Consider the following 19,775-nt stretch of genomic DNA (forward strand, 5'->3'; position numbering starts at 1 on the left):
GAATTTCCTCTTCTCTGTCTCACTCTCCATTGCTATTCCTCATCCAAATGGTTGGCTATGCCTGTCGATTCCACCTTAAACTGCCCTATCTGCCCAAAAGACTCTACCTCTTGACCACCATCCTAACCCAGGCCACCATGATTCTCACCTGGAGTAGAGTCACAGGTTCTCACCTGTTCTCCCTGCTTCCTTCCTTATTCCCCCTCAGTCTACTTCTAACCTGATAAGGAGGAGGAGACTTAAAAATGAACATAAATAAGAACATGTAAGCTGGCTATTTAATCATCCCAAGGCTTGCAAACACCTTCTGGCTTATGGGATCTGCTCAGTCTTGGCCCACCACTCAGACCTCACCCCTCTGGCTTTCTTCACTCACTAGACTACTTTCTAACCATGCACTTTTCCCTTCTTGGGGACTTTGCATTTTTTGTTTCTTTGCTGAGAATACTCTTCTCTCTGATCTTTCTGTGGTCAGCTCCTTCTTGTCTTTTAGGTCTTAGCTTAAATAGTACCTTTGCTCCGTATCTTTATCTCTAGTCTGTATCATTGCCTCCCTCCTGGCCTGTCTGCCTCATTTTCTACTGCTCCCATCCCCTCCTCCACACTTCTCAACAGGGATCAGCAAGGTTGACTCCGTCTAACATAGTCTGGCCCCTGCACGGCCCTCCAGCCCCATCCTCCCTGGACTCCTTGCTTTACACGCTATGTTTGCTTCACATAGACAAGCTTGTTTCCTCTCTTTTGCTGGGCTGTGTAATGCTTCTGTGTCTTTTCACATGTCATTCCTCTGACTCCCACCCCTTCTTCTTGCTAACTTCTCATGGTCTTGAAGACACAGGTACTCCTTCCATGGAAACACTTTTCTGACCTCATGTCTTGCCTGAAGTTCTCCCAGTACTTTCTGTGCTTGGCTCCTGAGAGAGCTCAGGAAACTTTTATGTTGTTGTTACCTGTTTTCTAGTCTCTCTTGCTGACAGCCCTCTTGGAGGCAGGGATTGTGTGCATATGGACTCATCTTTATTTCTAGCACCCAACGCAGACCTTGGCATTACAATAAATGCTCGATAAATGTTAACTTAGAGGATTTCTGGGAGATGGAAGTGGGCTGACTATTCTGCTAGGGTGGCTCACTGCCAACCTTCTGCCCAACTCCAGAATACATGAGCTCTGAGTGGGAGCTGACCTCTGGAGACAGAGCGAACAACATACCAGATGATGAAGCTGCTGGTCTGAGCTTTGTCTGAGCATTTGGTGCCATTCTGGGTCCACCGTACCCCTACAAGTCTGGCAGCCTAAGCAGCAAGGTGCCTCAGGTTTTCCATGTGAACTAGGAAATGATAGAGCTTTGATAATTGAAGATGCATTGAAAGGACATGAAAAGGCTCATGCCTCCCAGGTTTAGCATTGTGTCCATCACTGGTATGCCTCCTTGCTGGGAATTGTCTCAAACTGGCCGTAGGTCTGTTTAGCGACCCTGCACACCTTGCCTATTCTTGCTTGAGCCAGGAGTAGACATCCAGTCCCACCTGGACCAATGGAATTCTCTTTCTTCAATAGAATATTTAGAGCAGAAAAACACAGAGCCTGGAAGGTGGTGATGCTGACTTAAGGGCATGGCAGCATCCTAGAAAGAAGGGCTATCAAACCTTGCTGGTGCAGTATGTACATTTTCTTTCCCTTGCTGAGTCAAATCTTCTTGGAGTCTATCAAACAGCCTGTATCCTTCCAACCAGTTCCCTTTGGTTGCTTAAGTTAGCTACCGCTAGTTTCTCTTGCTTACAACTCAAAATAAAAAAGTAAGCACATGCACTTTATGTTTGATGTATGTATTATGTACTTAGAATTCTTGCTTAATTGTCTAACTGTCCTTTTGTGGTAAAAAGATTTGTCCTGTGATTCAAATGTCCCAGAAGTGCTAGATAAAGATACCTTTACATTTAACCATATCCAACACCCTAAGAAACTATATACTGGAAGGAATTAGGAAATATTGCTAGTTAGTAAAATACATATAAACATATGCCTGCAATTACACAGGTATGTGTATGCAGGTATGCACACAATACACACATTACTGTATAGAGCATGTACACACATGTATTCAGGTAATTTTTAGTGGTGGGGAGAAGAGTAGGGAAAGTTTTAGTTATCATGAAATCAAATAAAAATATAGCTTAACACTTTCTAACATGTGGGACTGCTATGTTTTTGGCCTCTGCCCTCACCAGGGCCTTTTGGAAGATTTTTGGCTACATAAGAAACACAGCTGTGGCCACTAAATTTTAGAGACAGAGAGGAGGCTTCGAGATCATTGCAGTTAACCATCCTTTAAAAACAACAATAAGTACATATAGATGAATTGTACACTTTATTAATATGTATCAATAAAATCTCTTTTGTTAAAAAAATAAACAATAATAAGAACAACAAAACAGACAGGGACATGACTAGTAAATATCAGGAGTCAAGTTTCCATCCAAGGTGTTTCTGAATCCACAGTGTTTCCTTCACGCCCTTTCCTTGACTGCAAGGTGTGTTTTATAATTAACTTGGGGTGGTGGGGCAGTGATACCATACAAGGTAAGTAAGAGGGAGACAGAAATTCACAGAGATATGAGTATATGAGCCTTACACAAATGTTCATTTTTATTATCATGTTTGTTATTATTATGCCATTGTTGTTATTGTTAAAGACTATGATATGTAGAATAATAAACCATCTTAGTAACTGCAAGGATAAATGTCTGTGACCAAGGGGGAGGCTTACTGACCCAAGTCAAATTTGAATTAGATTTTGAGAAGGGCTACCAACCTGCTGTTCTTTCCATTTCCTTAGTCAAATGATCTTGAGGTTCCTCCGTGGGGTAGCCCAGCAGCCCTGCAAAGAGGTGAGGATGAGGATGGGAGAGACTCAGAAGCCTTCTGGAGACAGCAGTGACTCAAACAGTCAGGAGTGAAGGGCCTGCTGAGAAAAAAGCCAGGGATGGATCTTGGGCTTACTATTTTGAACAAGCAAGGGCCTTTTCAAAGCAGCAAAATCAAGGCTTCCTAGAAAACTCAGAACTCATGAGGGCACAGTGACCTAGAATAGGGAGGCGACTTGCCCGGGCTCTTGCCATCAGTTAGCGAACAGGTCTGGAACCCAGCCTCCCACCCTCAGTCCAGGACCTGTCCCATCCTCTCAGTTGTCCCCAATCCATCGACTGGGCATCGGCTCATCTGTCAACATGGATGCCTTATGTCTCCATTCTGTGTCCCACTTGGTGGCTCCAGGCCATTACCTCTGGCGTTAACCCCAGCTGTGCAGCTACTAGGGCAGTGTGTTTACCAAGAGCATCTGCCTACCTAAGGCCACAAAGTGCCTCATCCCTTAGGATCGTGGGGGCTGAGAACTATAAAGCAGTCATCACGGCAGGATACTGCCCCAAGGAACAGCAATCATAACAACAGGAGGGGATGGGCTGCGTGGAGGCGGTATGGGGAGCTGTCCCACCCACACGCGCCCTGCCATCCCTGCAACTTTCTGGCATGGCTGCATTCCTGGCCTCAGATGTAACCTTGTTCTAATTCTCCCACATTTGGCTAGGATGCAATGACTGTGCTCTTCTTTCCAAGCAATTCAGACTCTTCAAGGTGGGATAATGTCCTCGCTTCCCTGATCAAGCAGGTTTCCAGGGTGTCTTGGACTGGCAGTGCCCTTGCCTGACATCTACATTTCGTCTGAGGTCATCATTCTCAAAGCAGGATCTCAAGTTTGCCTGAATCAGAATTAAGTGCCGTGATTGTAAAAATGCAGATGGTTGGGACTCTTGGGGACCTCATATCTGCATTATGAGAAGGTCCCCCATGTGATGGGGGCTGCTGGTCTGAAAGGTTCATTGGGATTGGGTAAAAGTGATGGGTTTGAGCCAGGGTGAGAGTAATTTGCTGACTGTGCTCCAGTAGTTCCTAGCTGGGTGACTTTGGGCATGTCACTGACCCTCTCTGAGCATCAGCTGGCTCATCAGTGCAATAGATACCATAAGGTTCGCCTTCCTGCTGCCCCGTTTAAATGAGCTAACATAGAAAAATCACCCTGGCAGTGCCCCACACAATATAGGTGCTCCAGAAGTGCAGTTCTCTTCCTTTCCCCTGAGGACAGGCACTCATTATCTGTGGGTGACTTGTGCGGGGACCCAGTGGAAGAATGAAGACAATAGGTGCTCCACAACCCTGCTGAGACCCAGATGGGATTCCCTGGGTCTGAGCAGAGATTCTCCAAGTGTCCTTTCCTATTTTGCTCCCTGGGGTCTTCTGTCCCATGTCCTGGGAGCCCTGAACTCAGGAAGGTCAGCTGAGGCCAGGCAGAGAGAACAGGGTAAAGTGCCAGCATGGAGCTTGGGAAGGAAACCCTCTGGAAGCCGGGTCTGTGTCCACAGGTGGGAGAGCATCATGGCGGTGACCAGCAGGGAAGGACAGAGAGCCACGCAGAGCAGCCTTCTTAACCAGGGGTCTGTGAGCTTGAAATTCAAAACAACATTATTCTTGTGGTGACGTTTTGGTGTGGGTTTGATAGATTTATTAAACAATACACAGCATAGTGTGGGCTTAGTAAGGGATCTGTGGTTTTCATTTGACTGGCAAAAGGGTTTGTGGGAAAGAAAATGGTTAAGAACCCCTGTTGTAGAGGACTGATTTGGGGATTTGGGTTCCTGATTATGGATAAATGGAGTCTGGCTTTAACACTTGTGATACGATTGCAAAATAGGGTTGATTTCTCCCAGACTCAATTTATTTATCCGTGAAAGAGCATAAAGTACCACCCCTCTCCTCAAATTCTTGTGAGAATCAAATGAGATAATGAAAATAGAAGCATTGTCTCTATATTGTAATACTTTCTGCTCAAAGTTTGAATCTGGAACCAGTAGCATCAGCTCCATCTGAAAGCTTATTAGAAATTCAGACTCTTAGACTCCACCCTACTGAATGAGAATCCCAGTATAAGATGGTCTCCAAGTGATTTTAACATTAAAGTCTGAGAAGTGCTGTTGTGGTGGCTGGGGTTTTTTGTTCTCCAAGCATCTCTTTTCTAGGGAGCTCCTTGAAGTCAGGGAATATGTCTTATTTATTTAGTACCAGGAACATAGTGTCGAATGAATAAATGAACGGATGAATATATTAACCCCTGCTGTTTTATTTCTTACCTACTACTTCCTGTTCTTGAACCAAGTGCTTTCTTGCTGTAATAGCAGGAGGAAGCAGTGGCCATTTTAGCTTATCTTCTGTCCCATGTCCTGGGAGTCCTGAATTCATGAAGGTGAGCTGAGGCCAGGCAGAGAGGACAGGGCAACATGCCAGCATGGGGCTTGGGAGGCAAACTCGCTGGATACTAGGTCTGTGTTCACAGGTGGAAGAGCATCATGACTGTGATCAGCAGGTAAGAGCAGAGAGCAAACTGATGCCAGCCACAGATGCAGGCATTTAGCATCTGATCAAAGACCGCATAATGCATTTAATGTGGGTTGTGGGAGATATTTAGCAAGACCCCAGGGATAGGGGTTGGGTTTTTGCTCCCAAAGATAAGGTCTTTCTCAATTATTTCAAGCCCTGAGTAACTTGGATCACACCCAGATAGAAATAAGCCACCTTATGACAGAGTACTGTACAAAGGACTCTTGCTCATTTTGGCAGCAAAATTTTGACTTTAATAGTCTGTTCAGATTTTTATGCAATATGACATGGAGGAGTTCTCCAATCTGGGCCTTCGTTGAGCCCAACTGAAATTGCTCTCTATATAAGAGAAATGTTTTTTATTTACTAGATTATACTGCCATCCTATTTAATTGAAGAATGCAACAAATACTACAGTTCCCCTGCCTGGGGTTACCCTAGTTGAACAAGCTAGCAATCTTTGCTTCCACCAAGTAATTGTCTGGTGGTGAGGATGGACTGTGAATCAAGCAATTCCAATGAGATTTGAGGAAGTGAAGCCTGATGTAGGAGAGCATGGCAGAATGACAATCTATTGTGGGTGGAGGTGATTGAGGAAATGACCTTGAGACTGATACCCAAAGATGACTATGAGTTAAACAATTGGGTTGGGAGTGAGGAAATGAAGCTGGTAGAAGAATAACATGGGCCAAGGTCCAGAAGCAAGAGGTGATGTGCTATAGTGTAGGCTGTAAAGCAGTTTTGGAGAGCTGCAGGGAGGGTGTGGGGGTGCTGTGCAATTTCTCATCTTCTACAACCAATCACCACCTTTCGGACTGAGACTTTCAAATTAGATTTCACTCAATCACTTTATGAAAAACCCAATTAGAAGTGATTTTTCCCAGTGCAAATATTATTTTAACCCACAGGTGTTGAGACCAAATAGTTCCAATAGCTTATGGTGACACAGCCCACTTTGAAACACTGTCTTTCTGGTAGACCTATGGAAGTCAAGCACAAACAAGTGTCTCCCTTATGTAATTATTGCCTTAAGCTTCGTGCTGGTATTTTCTATAATGTTAATGGAACAATATTACGTTATAGTTCATTTTGGAGTTCCTATTTACTGCTGAAAGTTTCTCAGGGAATCTTCTTGAAAAATCAATCAATCGACTAATTAATAAAATGGAAGAGCGAGGTATTGTCTCTCTCTTCCTATAATTGCCCTCTAAATCCAAAACACCCATATCATGGCACAAAGGAGAGATTAAAGGTTCAAAGCACAGTGACGAAAAAGGAATTTAGAGATTTTTGAAAACTCATTCTATCTTACACTTACGGAGTCCTCACCATCCTCTCATCTAATCCGTTATACATGGTGGGGATCACTCTCTAGTACCCCATTTGAGTGTCCAGACATTATATCCTGGTCAAACTAAATGTCCTTGAGGAAAGACAGTGCCCTCACAGGTCACATCCTCCCTGAAACCTGCCCCAGGGTCCCTCTACATTGGGTGCACTGCTGCTGCTTTTGCTTTGTTTCCAAGTAATACACGTTTCTTTTCCCCATTATTCTCCATTCATTATAATTTCTTCATTTCCCCATCTGTCTCTCCATCAGGCAGTTCGCTTGCTGAGGGCAGGGACTGGGGTCTCATGTACCTCTGCATACTTCATGACAATTTCTAAATAGAAAGTGAGAAACAAAGAAACTAGGGCCACCACCTCAGACACTCCTCAGTCCTCTCCAGAATGAGTGCCACAGCCTCCTGGTTTGCCTTTCTGACTTCCATTTGCCCCATCTCTAAACCATGCTCCCCAAGACAGATGGGGGAAGTCTTTAATATGTAAACCAAATCAGTCCAGCTCTGGCTCAATACCTGTGAACAGCTACTCTTGTCCTCAGGATAAGCCCAAATTCCTCAGCATGGCTTAGGGGGACTTTCAGAAATGGGGCCTACTTTAGGTCTCCAACCTCATCTCTGCCCATTCTTCCCATACAGCCCAAATTCCAGCAAACATGGAACCACAGCTATCCACCAAATACATCCAAGTCTCTCATACAAGAATAGTCACTGATATTTACTGAGCACTTTTGTGCCAGGCAAAGAAAGTTGCTTAGGCCAGATAGTTAGTTAAAGGCAGAATAGGCTTATAGACAGGTCTGTGACTGCAGAGTCTGAGATTTTGTCCACTGTGTTAGTTTGGAGAAGAGGTCTGGTAGATGTCCCATCAAAAGCAGATTCCAAAAGTGCTAGAAGAACCTGGAAATGGAACCAGCACTTGCAATCGTCAGGGTCTAAGAAGGCTTCACCAGAGAGGTGGAGTTGGAATGGACTTTGGAAGATGAAAGGATTTTCAAAGATGCAGTGAGAAAAAAAAGGCTGAGGTGAGCAGGGGGAATTGCCAGAGCAGCAGGGGAATGGAAGGTCCTAAGTATGTTGGGGAACAAGAAATGGATCCTGTTAGCAGAAGCAGAGAATCTGTGGAGTGGGGCATGTGGAAAGAGGCTGGGAATGTGGGGTGAGGCCAGTGCAGGGAGACCCTCCTGTGCCAGCCTGAGGAACTGGGGCTGCATCTGATGGCTGGTCTGGGAGATGCTAATGACCTTCTAGCAGAGATATGCTTTGGGTCCAGTGCTGTTTTCAGGGAAAAAAAAATCCAGGGTGGGTTAAACTGGGGGAGGGAGAGAAGCTGATCCACCCAGTAGGGACGCTTTTGCAATCATCCTGGCATGAGACTAGGGTGGTGACTGTGCAATTACAAAGGAAGGCAGTGACCCCAGAGGCATTTAAAGCCACCTTGGGCTGTAATTTGCTCTTCAGCAAATCCACTGTTATTGAAGTCTGTAGACCTCAGAGTTGCTTTAGAGACATCCCCAGTGGCCAGAGGCCAGTGTGTGGCAGTTAGAGCTCTCAGGGTCAGGAGCCCAGGTTCCAGGCACGGCCCTTCAGCACTGGTGGAATAACCTTAGGCAGCTCTTTAAAGCTTTCTGGACCTGCTCTTCCACATCTCTAATGTGAAGGAATTGACTAATGCTACCCACCCAATCAAATAGGAGGTTAGCGTGTTCGCCCACGACGTGCAGAGAACCTCCTGGGTGCCAGGTGTTGTGGCTAGCACTGGGGTTATATCCTGCTCCTCTCCACCCTCCAAATGAGACGCCCAAGCAAGGCACCCACTAATCACCACTTCTGCCTGTGTAAAACAGTGTGTGTTTCAAAACACCTCACTTAAAAGCACAGGGAGAGACAAGGGCATGCTAACGAGCATCTTGGCCAATAGGTTAGTCAGTCTACATCAAACACCTCAAAGAGCCCTCTCTGGACTGATTCCATCTCCCCCTCCCCCTTGGGATCCCTTGCATGGGAGACCCAACCTGTTTCAAACAAGCCAGAGGCACTCAGAGACTTTAAGCTGGAAGAAAATAGTTAGATCCTTCTAAGCTAGGAGTCAATGAAGTGGGAGCACAAAGCAAACACATAGTGGGACTCAGTTGAATCCAGTCTACATTAACCCAAGAAATTCATTCATTTTTTACATTCACTCACTCATTCATTCATGCGTTCATTCACTTATCCATTTACTCAGCATTTTATAAGCACCCACACTCTGTAAGTGTTTACTTGGTTGTTGGATTGAACCAGTTTTAAGCCCCTTGCAGGGAGGGAATGTGTCTTGCTCACCAACATATTATCAGGGTCGCCCATGTACTATGGTGCAGTGTGTTGCAGGCATTAGGCTTGAGTGGGGACTGGAATCCACTCCCTGGAATCCCAGCTGTCCACCCTAGCTTGGGACTGCCTAGCCTGGTGGAACAGCCAGGATGAAGCAGCACAAAGGTACTCTGTGCTGGCAGCACCCATGTGTATTATGTATCTGAGCCGGTCCACTCTAGCACTGCTTTTTCAGCCAACATTTGTTTAGCTCCAACTGTGTACTGGGTTTGGTCTTCGGTCCTGGGGATGTAAAGAAAAATTGGGAAAACATGGACCTTCATCTTCTAGGAGACAGACAGATGAGTAGGTAATTTAAGGTAAGTGCAAGATCAGGATGTGTGCTTACAAAGAAGGGGCCCGTCCCACAGTGTGCGTCCGCAGGAAAGACTTCCCACAAGTGACTTCTGGTCTGGTTTTAAAGAATGAGTAGAGGTTGTCCAGGAGTAGAAGATGTTGCAGCCCAAGAGCCAGAGACCTGAGTGAGCATTGTGAGCATGGGAGAACTTCAAGTCATAGGTCTGAAAAGAAGCTGGAATTTATAACCTTCTAGACAGAGGTCAGATGAGTCCTTCTCAGGGACAGTCTTCCTAAATCCAAGAGGACTCACTCTCTTCTTAGCTCCCTCTGGAGCTGTTACCTGCTGCCATTATTTCACTGGCCATGTGGCACTACAAATATTTGTAAATGGGCATTTCCATGAGTAGATGAGAAGCTTGTTAAGGCAGGAAAGCATGCATCTTCTTCACCTTTGTTTTTGTAATAAATAGCACAGGGCCTGGCACTGAGTAGGTGCTTAATGCACATTTGCTGAAGTAAATTCACCCGTGGAGGAGGTGCCCTTCCTTTCTAGAGTGCATCTGGAGGAACTCATTATGTACATCTACACTGATTACATTTAAGGGGACTCTATAATGTTTCTGGAATTTCCTTATGTAGGCATTTTTCTAATCATGTGAAGATATAGGATCATGTATGTGTGTATGTGTACAAATGTATGTGTGTGTGTTATACATAGACTCTCACTCTGGGAGTGGGATGAGAAGTGGGGAGGGAAAAACTACTTCAGGACCACTGACTCAGGTTGTCCGTATTGTGCTCTGCACAATTCTAGGGGTATCGTTCATTTAGAGGTGAATCTGTATTTTAGATTTAAACAAGAGGTCATGAAATGAGAGAAATCAGGGGGCTGAGAGTAATATTTGCTCACTTTTCAGGGTGTTTACATATTTTTCCAAAATATCCAAAATGTATGGCTTTCATAATCAAAAATTATCAAAACAAATATCTAGTTTGAGCAATTAGAGAAATACTGAACAGTAAATAGGAAGACATGAAAAATGACCTATTCTTTACCAACCAGAGAAATTACATTTATTTTGCTTCATAAAGTTCGTTTCGTAATTTATTTTAAAAAGGGTTATTGATCTTTGAATAGTTTTAGATAATGCAGAAACGTACAAAGAAGAAATAAGCGTCATTTCTAACTCACCACTCAGAGATGACCCACTGTAAATATTCTGTGCATAGTCCTCCAGCCTTTTCTGTATTAACTGTAATCATAGCTCCCATTTGGTGAATGCTCAACATGTGCCCCACAATGTGCTAAGTGCTTGTCAGATATTATCTCATTAAATCCTTTCATGTAAGCCTGGAGGTGGGACTTGTCAGTCCCATTTCACAGGTGGTACAAACTAAAGAAACGTGGATCAGCTGGGATTTGAACCTACAGTTTCCTGACTCCAAAGCCAACACACATACTGATGTTATTATGTTCCCGTAATGTAGAGTGTGCAATTGCATGTACACGGGCATGCGCACACATACATACACATGCAGACACACCCACAAGCTGTGATCATATTGTCTCGTCCACTCTGTCTGTTTTATTTTTTAAATATTAGAAGGTAAGCGTTTTATCATGTCATGTAAAATACTTTTAGAAAATGGTTTGGAAAACCTTGTTTTTCTAAGCAAATTAGGCTTGAAGTGACCTTCTTCGTAGACTCCTGGCCTTTGCCATCGGCCTCCACATTATGAATAGTCCCACGAGCACACCTCTGGAGTTATCTCCCAGGCTTTTTTTTTTTTTTCTCCTTCATTCAGTTCTGCTTCTTCCTCAAGCTGCTCTTAGGGAGAGCTGGGCAAGCTGTGCTTATTTGGACTTAGAAGCTGCCAGAGGCAAGTAACCGCCAGTATGCCTGCGTTTTATGACAGTACCTCATATGGGCATTGCTTCACAGTCCCAAAGCCTTTCTTGCTTGCGAGTGTGTGTGTGTGTGTGTGTGTGTGTGTTTCCTCTCTAGCTGAGAAGGCATTTTTCAAATCAAGAAATTAATGGGCAAGGGAGGCAATCGCGATAATATAAAATCTTCAGCAAGGGTTGCAACAAAAAATAGGGCACGGAGCTCCAAACTTCTAGTTTCACATCTAAAGTGGAACAGATCACCGCAGGCTTTCTCAGCTCCAATATGCTAAATCATGTGTGTTGTGAATTCCCAGAGGGGAGAGGGAGCATGGAGTGCTTCCCAAACTTCTGTGACTGAGAGCCCATTTGGGAGGAAGCAGCTTGCTTGGATGATTAGTGCTCTGCACTACATAGTTGGGAGCAATGCTCTTCTATAGGTTTTCTCTATCATGTTAATTCAGCCATTTCATTTCATGGAGTAACAGACCAGTTCCTTGCTACTCCAAGCATGATCCATGGGCCAGGAGCATCGACATCATCTCCTTTGAAAGACAGATCTGTGTTCCCCCTCCCCTCTCTCCTGATTCCAAATCTGCATTTTAGCGAGCTCCCAGGTCCTATATAGGCATGTTCAAGTTCGAGATGCCCTGCTGTAGAGGACCGGAAAGCACTTCATAAAATGGAAATCACTGAACAGGGTTTATTTAATTTCATGGAGCGTTTTTCATCCCTGTGTTTAATTTAATGTGCAATAAACACTGGAGGTGGAAGATGTATTTTAATAACGTGCTTTCTCAAACGGCCAGCCGCCGCGTTTCCTCTGCGGGTATATTCTGGTGTCGGTTCAACCAATGACTCTGGACAACTGTGAGCCCACACGTTTCTCCGCACAGTTCTCTTTCTTTTCCTTTTTAGGAGAGTGTGCAGTCCCTTAGCATGTCCACATTTGGAACCAGAGCAAGATCCAGCTCCATCCCATTAGCTAATAGCGCTGGGTGGCGAGGCCCCTGGAGAGGGGCTTCAGCTGTGAACACACAGCTCGAGCCCCTTTAATGGCCAGTCAGCTGTCAGGCCTGCAAAGGCCTGGTGTCTGCCCATTCAGAGCCGTTTGCCCCTCTCGCTGACCTCTCCTGGCTCTGGACCCTGGCCACGTGGCCCAGATGGCATAATCTGTCAGGCCAAAGCAGGTGACAGTGCGGCTTGCTGTTAGGTAATCAGTGCCTATAATTAGCTGGGGTGGAAGCGATAATGGGACCAACTGCAGGGCTGGGAGGGGGACCGGGGGCCGGGGGAAGCCTTGGGTAGGTGGAGCCCCAGCAAGGAAGGCTTGTTTCCTCCACCCCCCACCCCCTGCCCATTTCCCCTGCCTCTCCTCACACACTCATCTTCCTTCTCCCTCCCTCTCTCCCTCCGCCTTCCTCTAATATTATGTTTCCAGCACACGGGGTGTGTGTGTGGGGAGGGAGGGGAGGCCTCCTCCTCAATGAGGGAGGTCAGAGTTGAGCCCCAGCAATTCAGTAAGTGAGTTGCTTGGCAGCTGATCAATTTTCTTTCACAGAAGCTATTCCAGAAATCTCTGGATTGGACTGATAATTAGTCTGGTTATAAGGACCATATGGGAGTGAGGATGAGGGCGGGGAGGGCTGTAGAGGATTCGCACCTGCTTCTTGGGAGTCACACAATGGCATTCAGATCCTGGCTCTGCCACCTCCCAGCTGTGTGACCTCAAGCTGGTCAAGCAGCCTCTCTGTGCTCTCTGACAATAGCACTCACGGCACGGGTTAGTTCCTGAAATGTGCCTGGCACACAGTAAGTATTTTGAAAATACAGTTTTCTTTTCGTTCCCTCTGTGGTGGGTATGATTTTGTAGATGATAATAAATCCAACAACCAACCAAAATATCTCTAGTAAGAGACCTGAGAAGATCTCTTTGATAAAGAAGCTCAGTTATGCTTATCAAAAAGACATGGATAAGGGAAGTTGACTTTGCTTGAACTTGTTTCAGGACAAGAACAATTTCTTCATTTTCTAAATCAAAATGCAAGCAGTGGGGGGAGGGAATGGTCAAATAGTAAACATAGAATCATTGTTTGTCCTGTGTGGTTTGTTGTTGGCAGTTGATGGCTGTTCCAACACAGCACTCATTGTGGAGCTCCCCGGAAACATTGTAGAAGCTTGCTCTTTTTGGTTAGTTGAAGGTCTAAAGTAAAACTTTAGAAGTCTGAGAAATCTGCCATATAGCTGCCTCGAGCCCATCCCCCACCTTGAAAAGCTTTTCTCCTTTCTTTCAAAACAATCCAATATATCCATCAAGAAACAAAATAGAAAGTAAAAACCAACGATCATCCCAGAAATGACCCGGGAACAATTTTGCATATATTCTTCTGATCCATCTAAACACAGGTACAATTTTTGCACCCAAATCAGTCATATTTGCTCCCTTGGACTGTGATTCTCAGCACCCCCTCACTTAATATATAGAACCTTATTTCATGGCAATAGGTGCATTTCTATAACATTTTTAAAAGATTTTCTTTCATAGTTGACTCTTAATTTATAATGAGTTCTACCAATCTTTTTCTTTCCATTTCTTTTTGTTTTTAATCAGATATAAGTCACATACCATGAAATTCACCCATTAAAAGTATACAATGCAATGGCTTATATTATGCTCACAATGTTGTGAACTATTGCCACTGTCTAATTCCAGATCATTTTCATCACCCCCAAAAGAAACTCTGTACCCATATGTTGTCACTTTCATTCCCTCCTCTCCACTGGCCCCTGGAAACCACGAATCTACCCTGATCTGGATGGATTGTCCTCTTCTTTCCCAGCTCTTGGCTAGTGGCAACCAGAGTACTGTCGAGAGGCCACAAATTATTGACACAATTCCTCACCATTGGATATATATATAAATTGCTTACAACTATCTAGGATTTCAAACAATACTGAAATGACCAATCTGTGAAATTTTGATCAGATCTGATTATACTTTTGAGCTATGTAAGAGTTAAAGCACACACTAATTTGAAAAGGGGCATTGCGTGAAGTCTTGGGAAAATTAGAATTAAGACAAACCTTTAAATCTTCAGAATTATAAACAGTCATTGGAGATTAAAAAAAAAAGTCTTAAAAAAACTTAACCGTCAGTGAATATGGTCATTGCAAAATTGCTTTTGCAAATACTGCCTCTCAAGTTTGTCCAGTGTTGAAAGTTATGAAATTATATGAAAACTGCATTTTCACAGTTGAGGTTAATTCTTGATTCCCCCTCTTTCAGTGACAAAGTAGTATTTTTGTGTCTCTCTGAGCAGGAGGAGGAGCTGGTAGGAAGAGGGAAAGAGGGAAGAGGGTGGGGTGGTGTTAAGTCTGTTTCTAGGTGAGCTTTTTGAAGACTTGACATTTTAAAAAATAGATCTTAATCTGATAAAATGGGAATCTGGTAGCTATATTTAAAAACATTTGTGCACAAACCATATTTACACATTCATGGCAATAATGGTAATGATTATTATAAGTGACACAAGCTGGGTAGTAATGAGACTATGACGGTCAGGTGCTGTGCTTATATTTTATAGGCGTGTTTACATTCAATACTCTCGTGAAATCATCTATTGGGTTGTTTAAGAAACAGAGGTCAGAAGTATTACACAACTTAAATTATGGCCAAGCAACAAGTTATTTGTGGAGTCCACTTGGCATATCTATTGCCCCTTGGTGATTTATCCCCCCCCCCCACCCAGTGCCTGCCCCTGCCCCACCCCATTCCAATGACAAAGAAGCACTACAGAGACAATTAGGGAGGCCGTCTGCTTTCATGGAGAGACTTATGGTTTGGTCCTTGGTTTCCCCACTTACCATGCACCTTGGGCAAGTTACCTAGCTACTCTGTGGCTCAGTTTCCTCATCTGTATAAAGGGGATGAAAGTATGCCTTTTTGGTTTGAGTTTAATAATTATATGAAATGAAGCTGGTAACCTCTCAAGAGCTTAATGATTTAACTGTTTGTCATGGCAGAGTGGGCCCAGCCTTGAGGTGATGACACTGTGCCTCTCCCCTGGGACAGTTACAGAAGCACTCTGTGATCAGCTGGCTCCACTCCAGCACTACATTTGGGAGAGCAGAGCTATTGGTCCAAAGCTACACTGCTGGTAAGTGGCATGATCTTTCTTGTAACCGCCTTAGTTTGCCAGGGCTGCTATGACAAATTCCACAAAACTGGTTGGCTTAAACAACAGGAATTTGTTCTCCCACACTCTTGGAGGCTAGAAGTCCAAAATCAAGGTCTTCACGGGCCATGGTTTCTCCCCGAGTCTGCAGCGTTCTGGTGCTACATTGCCTTGCAATGCTTGCAGTTCCTTGCCTTGCAGCTCTGCCTCCGTCACATGGCAGTCCCCCTGCTACCTGCCTGCCTCTGGTTCTTGGCTTCTACTGACCAAATGTGCCTGCATTTCTTCTGCTTATAGGGACTTCAGTCATCTAGATGAAGGCCCATCATATTTTAACCTGACCTCAATGAAATGGCATCTTTGAAGATCTTATTCACAAATGAGTCCACACCTTAACTAACAATAACATCTCCAAAGGTCCTATTTACAAACAGGTTCACACCCACAGAACCAGGGATGAGGACTTGAATGGGTCCTTTTGGGGGGTGGGAGGGTACCTGATTCAAGCTCCAGCGGTGACTCTAGTCTGCGTGGTTTCGCTTTGTATTTGTCCAAAGGAAAGATGGCCAAGCTTAGTAGGCATCGAGGCCAGAGCTCTATTTCTGTTCTCTATGCCCAGTGTTCCACTATTTAGTCTTTGACCTAATTCACAGCCCGGGGATTACTAGACTCCTTTGCGTTGTCTGGTTCCGGGATGTACCATGTACTTACTACCTGCTGGGAATCAGGCCCTGTGCTCTGGATACATTCTAACAAACACCCTGGGAGGGAAATCTACTCTTACTCATTTTTCAGATGAGGAAACAGGCAGAAAAAATAATCAATGTCCAAGTTCACATAAATATGAAGGTAGAGAACTTTGGAAAACTGCGTGGCGATTAAGAGCTCTGTACTCAGCTTATGGTGCAGCCTTGGCAAGTCACTTAAGTGCTTTCTGCTCAATTCCTTCACCTGTAAAATGGAGTGATAAGAATGCCAGCCTTAATATGATGTGTCGAGGGTTACTGACGCCTGTAAAATGCTTGGAAGGATGCCTGGCACGTAATATGAGCTCAGGGAAGGTTAGCCTAAAACAGAAAAGACAAAACACAGCACCACATAACTTCATGTCCAAAGCTTGTCTTCTCTCTGCTGCTGCTGCCTCCAAATGAATCAGAAAATTGAATTCCTACTAACCAACCCCGAGGAAGATTCAAGATTGCAAGGCATTCTCAAGCGTGGCCTAGTTAGAAAGCACTCGCTCAAATACACACACACACAGCTACTTTTAATAGCTGGTAAGAGCCAGAGAAAATCCAATTACAGATGAATCCATCGATTAAAAAGAAAGGGACAGAATAAAGGAAAGAATGTTGAAGAGACACAGAGCCAAATTACAGCCGGATAATAGAATTAAGGGTCTAGAGAACAAACTGGGTGAAATAACAAAGGAATACGGGTTGGGGACCCGTTCACAGCTCTGTAATGATTTGATTCTTTCTTGGCCCCTTGACTCCACAGAGCGGTTACTGGGCCGGGGCCCTAAACAACTGATCACATCAGAAGGAGCCGGAATTGTGTTTGGCAAGTCATATTTTGCAGGGAAATAAAACGTGTGGTTTCTGGAATGAGAAGATGGTATCTGGGTTTGACAGATGCTCAGTTAAGGATGAAACCAGAGGGCCCGGATATCACAGGAGGGAGAAGGTTGAAGCGATGCCTTTGGTTTGCAAAAATATAGCCTTGGTTCATAATTTTCTGTTTCCTGAGACTAGAAATTCTGTCTTTGCTCCCAAAGAAGCATCTCATTGTTAAGTTCGAATGGCTCTCTTGCATACTTAAAAACGCACGTGCACTTTCTGTTTTATTTTTTATTATTTGGGGAGGCATGGGGAGCGGGAAGTGGGGCTGTTAACCAGCAATGTGCGTTACAGCTGAGTCTGTTTAAGGTGGGTTCTGGAATAACATCCCTTTTCATGTATTTATGGAAAGGCTTCCTTAACTAGGCCACATAAAGAGCCAGCGCATCTATAAATAAATTAAGGAGGCTGCCAGGCGCGGGTGGGTTGCCCCTCTCGCTGCTGCGGCCTCGGCCGTGCCGTGCAGCTGTTGTCTTTGTGCCGCTTTGCCTTGTCCATTGTCAGCGTGACTGTACCGGGCGGGCGGCTGGGGAGGAGGGCAGGTGGGGGCTGGGCGCACCTTCCCCAGGAAGCCCCTCTAGGGATTGACACCTTTCCCAAGGACGGCTTCTGGGTGGCTGTGGGCTGGCCTCGCTGGGCCAGGAGGCTCCTGCCCCTGGCTGGGCCATCGCAGGTGACTCCTGGGAGCCAGCTGCAGCCTGCCCAGGCTCAGGCTGGGGCCCGGGTTAACAGATGGTGGCACTGGGGGTAGCGGTGGACAAGGACAGCACCAAACAACAAGAACAACACAATGACCCTGAATATGTAAGATTAGACAGACCCACAGGGGGAGGGCATGGCCATGGGAGGGAGGGAAGCTTTGTCCCGAGCTTGGGAGCCCTAACAAGGGCTTCCTTTCTCCCCTGGGGAGCCCCTGGCTGCTACCTCCAGGACAGGCAGGGGGTGACCTATGGCAGATCTTTTGGTGTGAACTTACTTGGAGATTAAACTAACATCAAAAAAAAAAAAAAAAAAAAAAGAGCAGTCCTTTCCATTAGAGAGTTGGGGCGGAGATGCTTCACCTGAAAAATGGGGCAAAGAGCGTGGTTTTCTATTTACTTAACAATAATTTCTGGATTTCATAGGAATCTTGGCTGGGAAAGGACCTCACTATTTAAAATATGGCCCCTGGACCTGCCACAGCATCTCTAGGGAATTTGTTGGAAAAGCAGAGTCAGCCCCTCTCTCTCAGATCTACGAAGTGAGAATCTGTATCCTTGGGGATTTGGATACACCCTACATTTGAAGACCTCTGGTCCAGAATATTGGCTGGAATCACCTAAGAAAAATCCAGATTATTCAGGGGTGGATTCAAGGGACCTGCGTTCTCTAAATGCCCCTGGACAGTTCTAATATAGTTGGTAGTTTAGGAACCAGTGATTTTTGTCCCTCCACCTTACAGTGCTAGTTTCACCCTTTCAGGGTCCTCCTGGGGGTAGATGATTTTATACATCAGCCTGCTTGCACATTCTCAGTGACAGGGAGCTCTTCCCCTCATGGAGGCAACCCATTCCATCATGGAAAGTTCTAATTACTCAGAGAAATCTTTAGGTTGCACTAAAACCTCCCAAGGTTTTCTCCATGATAGAGATGAGGAAACTGAGGCCCTGAGAGATGAAGTAACTTGCCTAACGATGTGAATCGGACAGTTGCTCAAGGTCTTCCTCCTGATCACAATAATATCCAGACTGCCCAGTAGTTTACAAAGGGCCATCTCTGCTGCAGCCCCATCCAAGACTGTCTCTGACTCCACAGACCACATGCTGCTCTGTGCTCCTCAGAGTGGTCTAGGGAGTGGTGAGAGAGGAGGGGACCCACTGGGCGCTGTGGGCGGTGGGATGTGCCACGTGTGCATGCAGGACTTGGCAGCACCAATGGGTGAGCAGGGTGGGGAGGTGGGGGGATGGATTTGGTTCTGTGTCAGGGCTGCCTCTGACCCATTATAATCCCTGTGTGGCCTTGAGCAGGTCCCTCTTGCTGTCTTGTCCTTGGTGTCCACACTTGGTGTACTGAGGCAATCGACTGCCTTTCCGACCTTGTGGGGGCCTCAAGGGGTTCTACTGAGATGACAGACAGGGCTACACTCTGTGGACCCCAGGTGTGAGGATCTCTCCAACTTGACATGAGATTTAGTGTTGCCAAGAAAGAAAAAAAAGTTCTTTCCTCAGTAGGATAACCCCTCCTGACCTCCCATTTGGTTTCTGCCAAGCAGTTGCCAGGCTTGGGGGAAAGTGGAGCATGAGGACACCTTGCAGAGAGCTGAGAGTTGAGCTGTACACTGCCCACCCGTCAGGACATGCTTCACAGGGTCCTGATTTCCAAAATCAAGGACTGTGCCCCCCACCCTTTTCAACGAGATTGCCGCTAGGAAATAATGCAAAGAGCTGCATTTTCTTGGAGGGTGGGGCCTGCCTGTTCTTTCCCTTAGAAATCTAGACACTCACCCCTGCCCACCCACCTACCACCTTCATTACTGGGCAGGACCTGCCTCGGCCATCACGGTTCCAAAGCCCTGATACTGTCATGATCCCAATTTTTTTTCCTCAGTGGTTCTTTTATCCATTCATTCTGCAAAGTTTTCCTTGGTGTTTTCTCTGTTCCAGACACTGTCCTGGGCACAGGGAACTTGAAA

At 45.4% G+C, this 19,775-nt stretch overlaps 1 long non-coding RNA gene across 2 annotated transcripts in view; it reads left to right on the forward strand.

The window, feature by feature from the left end:
* The window catches only part of LOC131279208 (uncharacterized), a 230,949-nt gene that overhangs the window by 126,350 nt on the left and 84,824 nt on the right, over positions 1 to 19,775 (forward strand). For both annotated transcript variants that reach the window (XR_009186587.1, XR_009186588.1), the window contains exon 2: positions 15,334 to 15,467. This is a non-coding gene — a long non-coding RNA (uncharacterized lncRNA). The remainder of the gene's footprint in view (positions 1 to 15,333; positions 15,468 to 19,775) is intronic.

This window comes from Dasypus novemcinctus, chromosome 1, assembly GCF_030445035.2.
Source record: "Dasypus novemcinctus isolate mDasNov1 chromosome 1, mDasNov1.1.hap2, whole genome shotgun sequence".
In the NCBI taxonomy this organism is placed as follows: domain Eukaryota; kingdom Metazoa; phylum Chordata; class Mammalia; order Cingulata; family Dasypodidae; genus Dasypus; species Dasypus novemcinctus.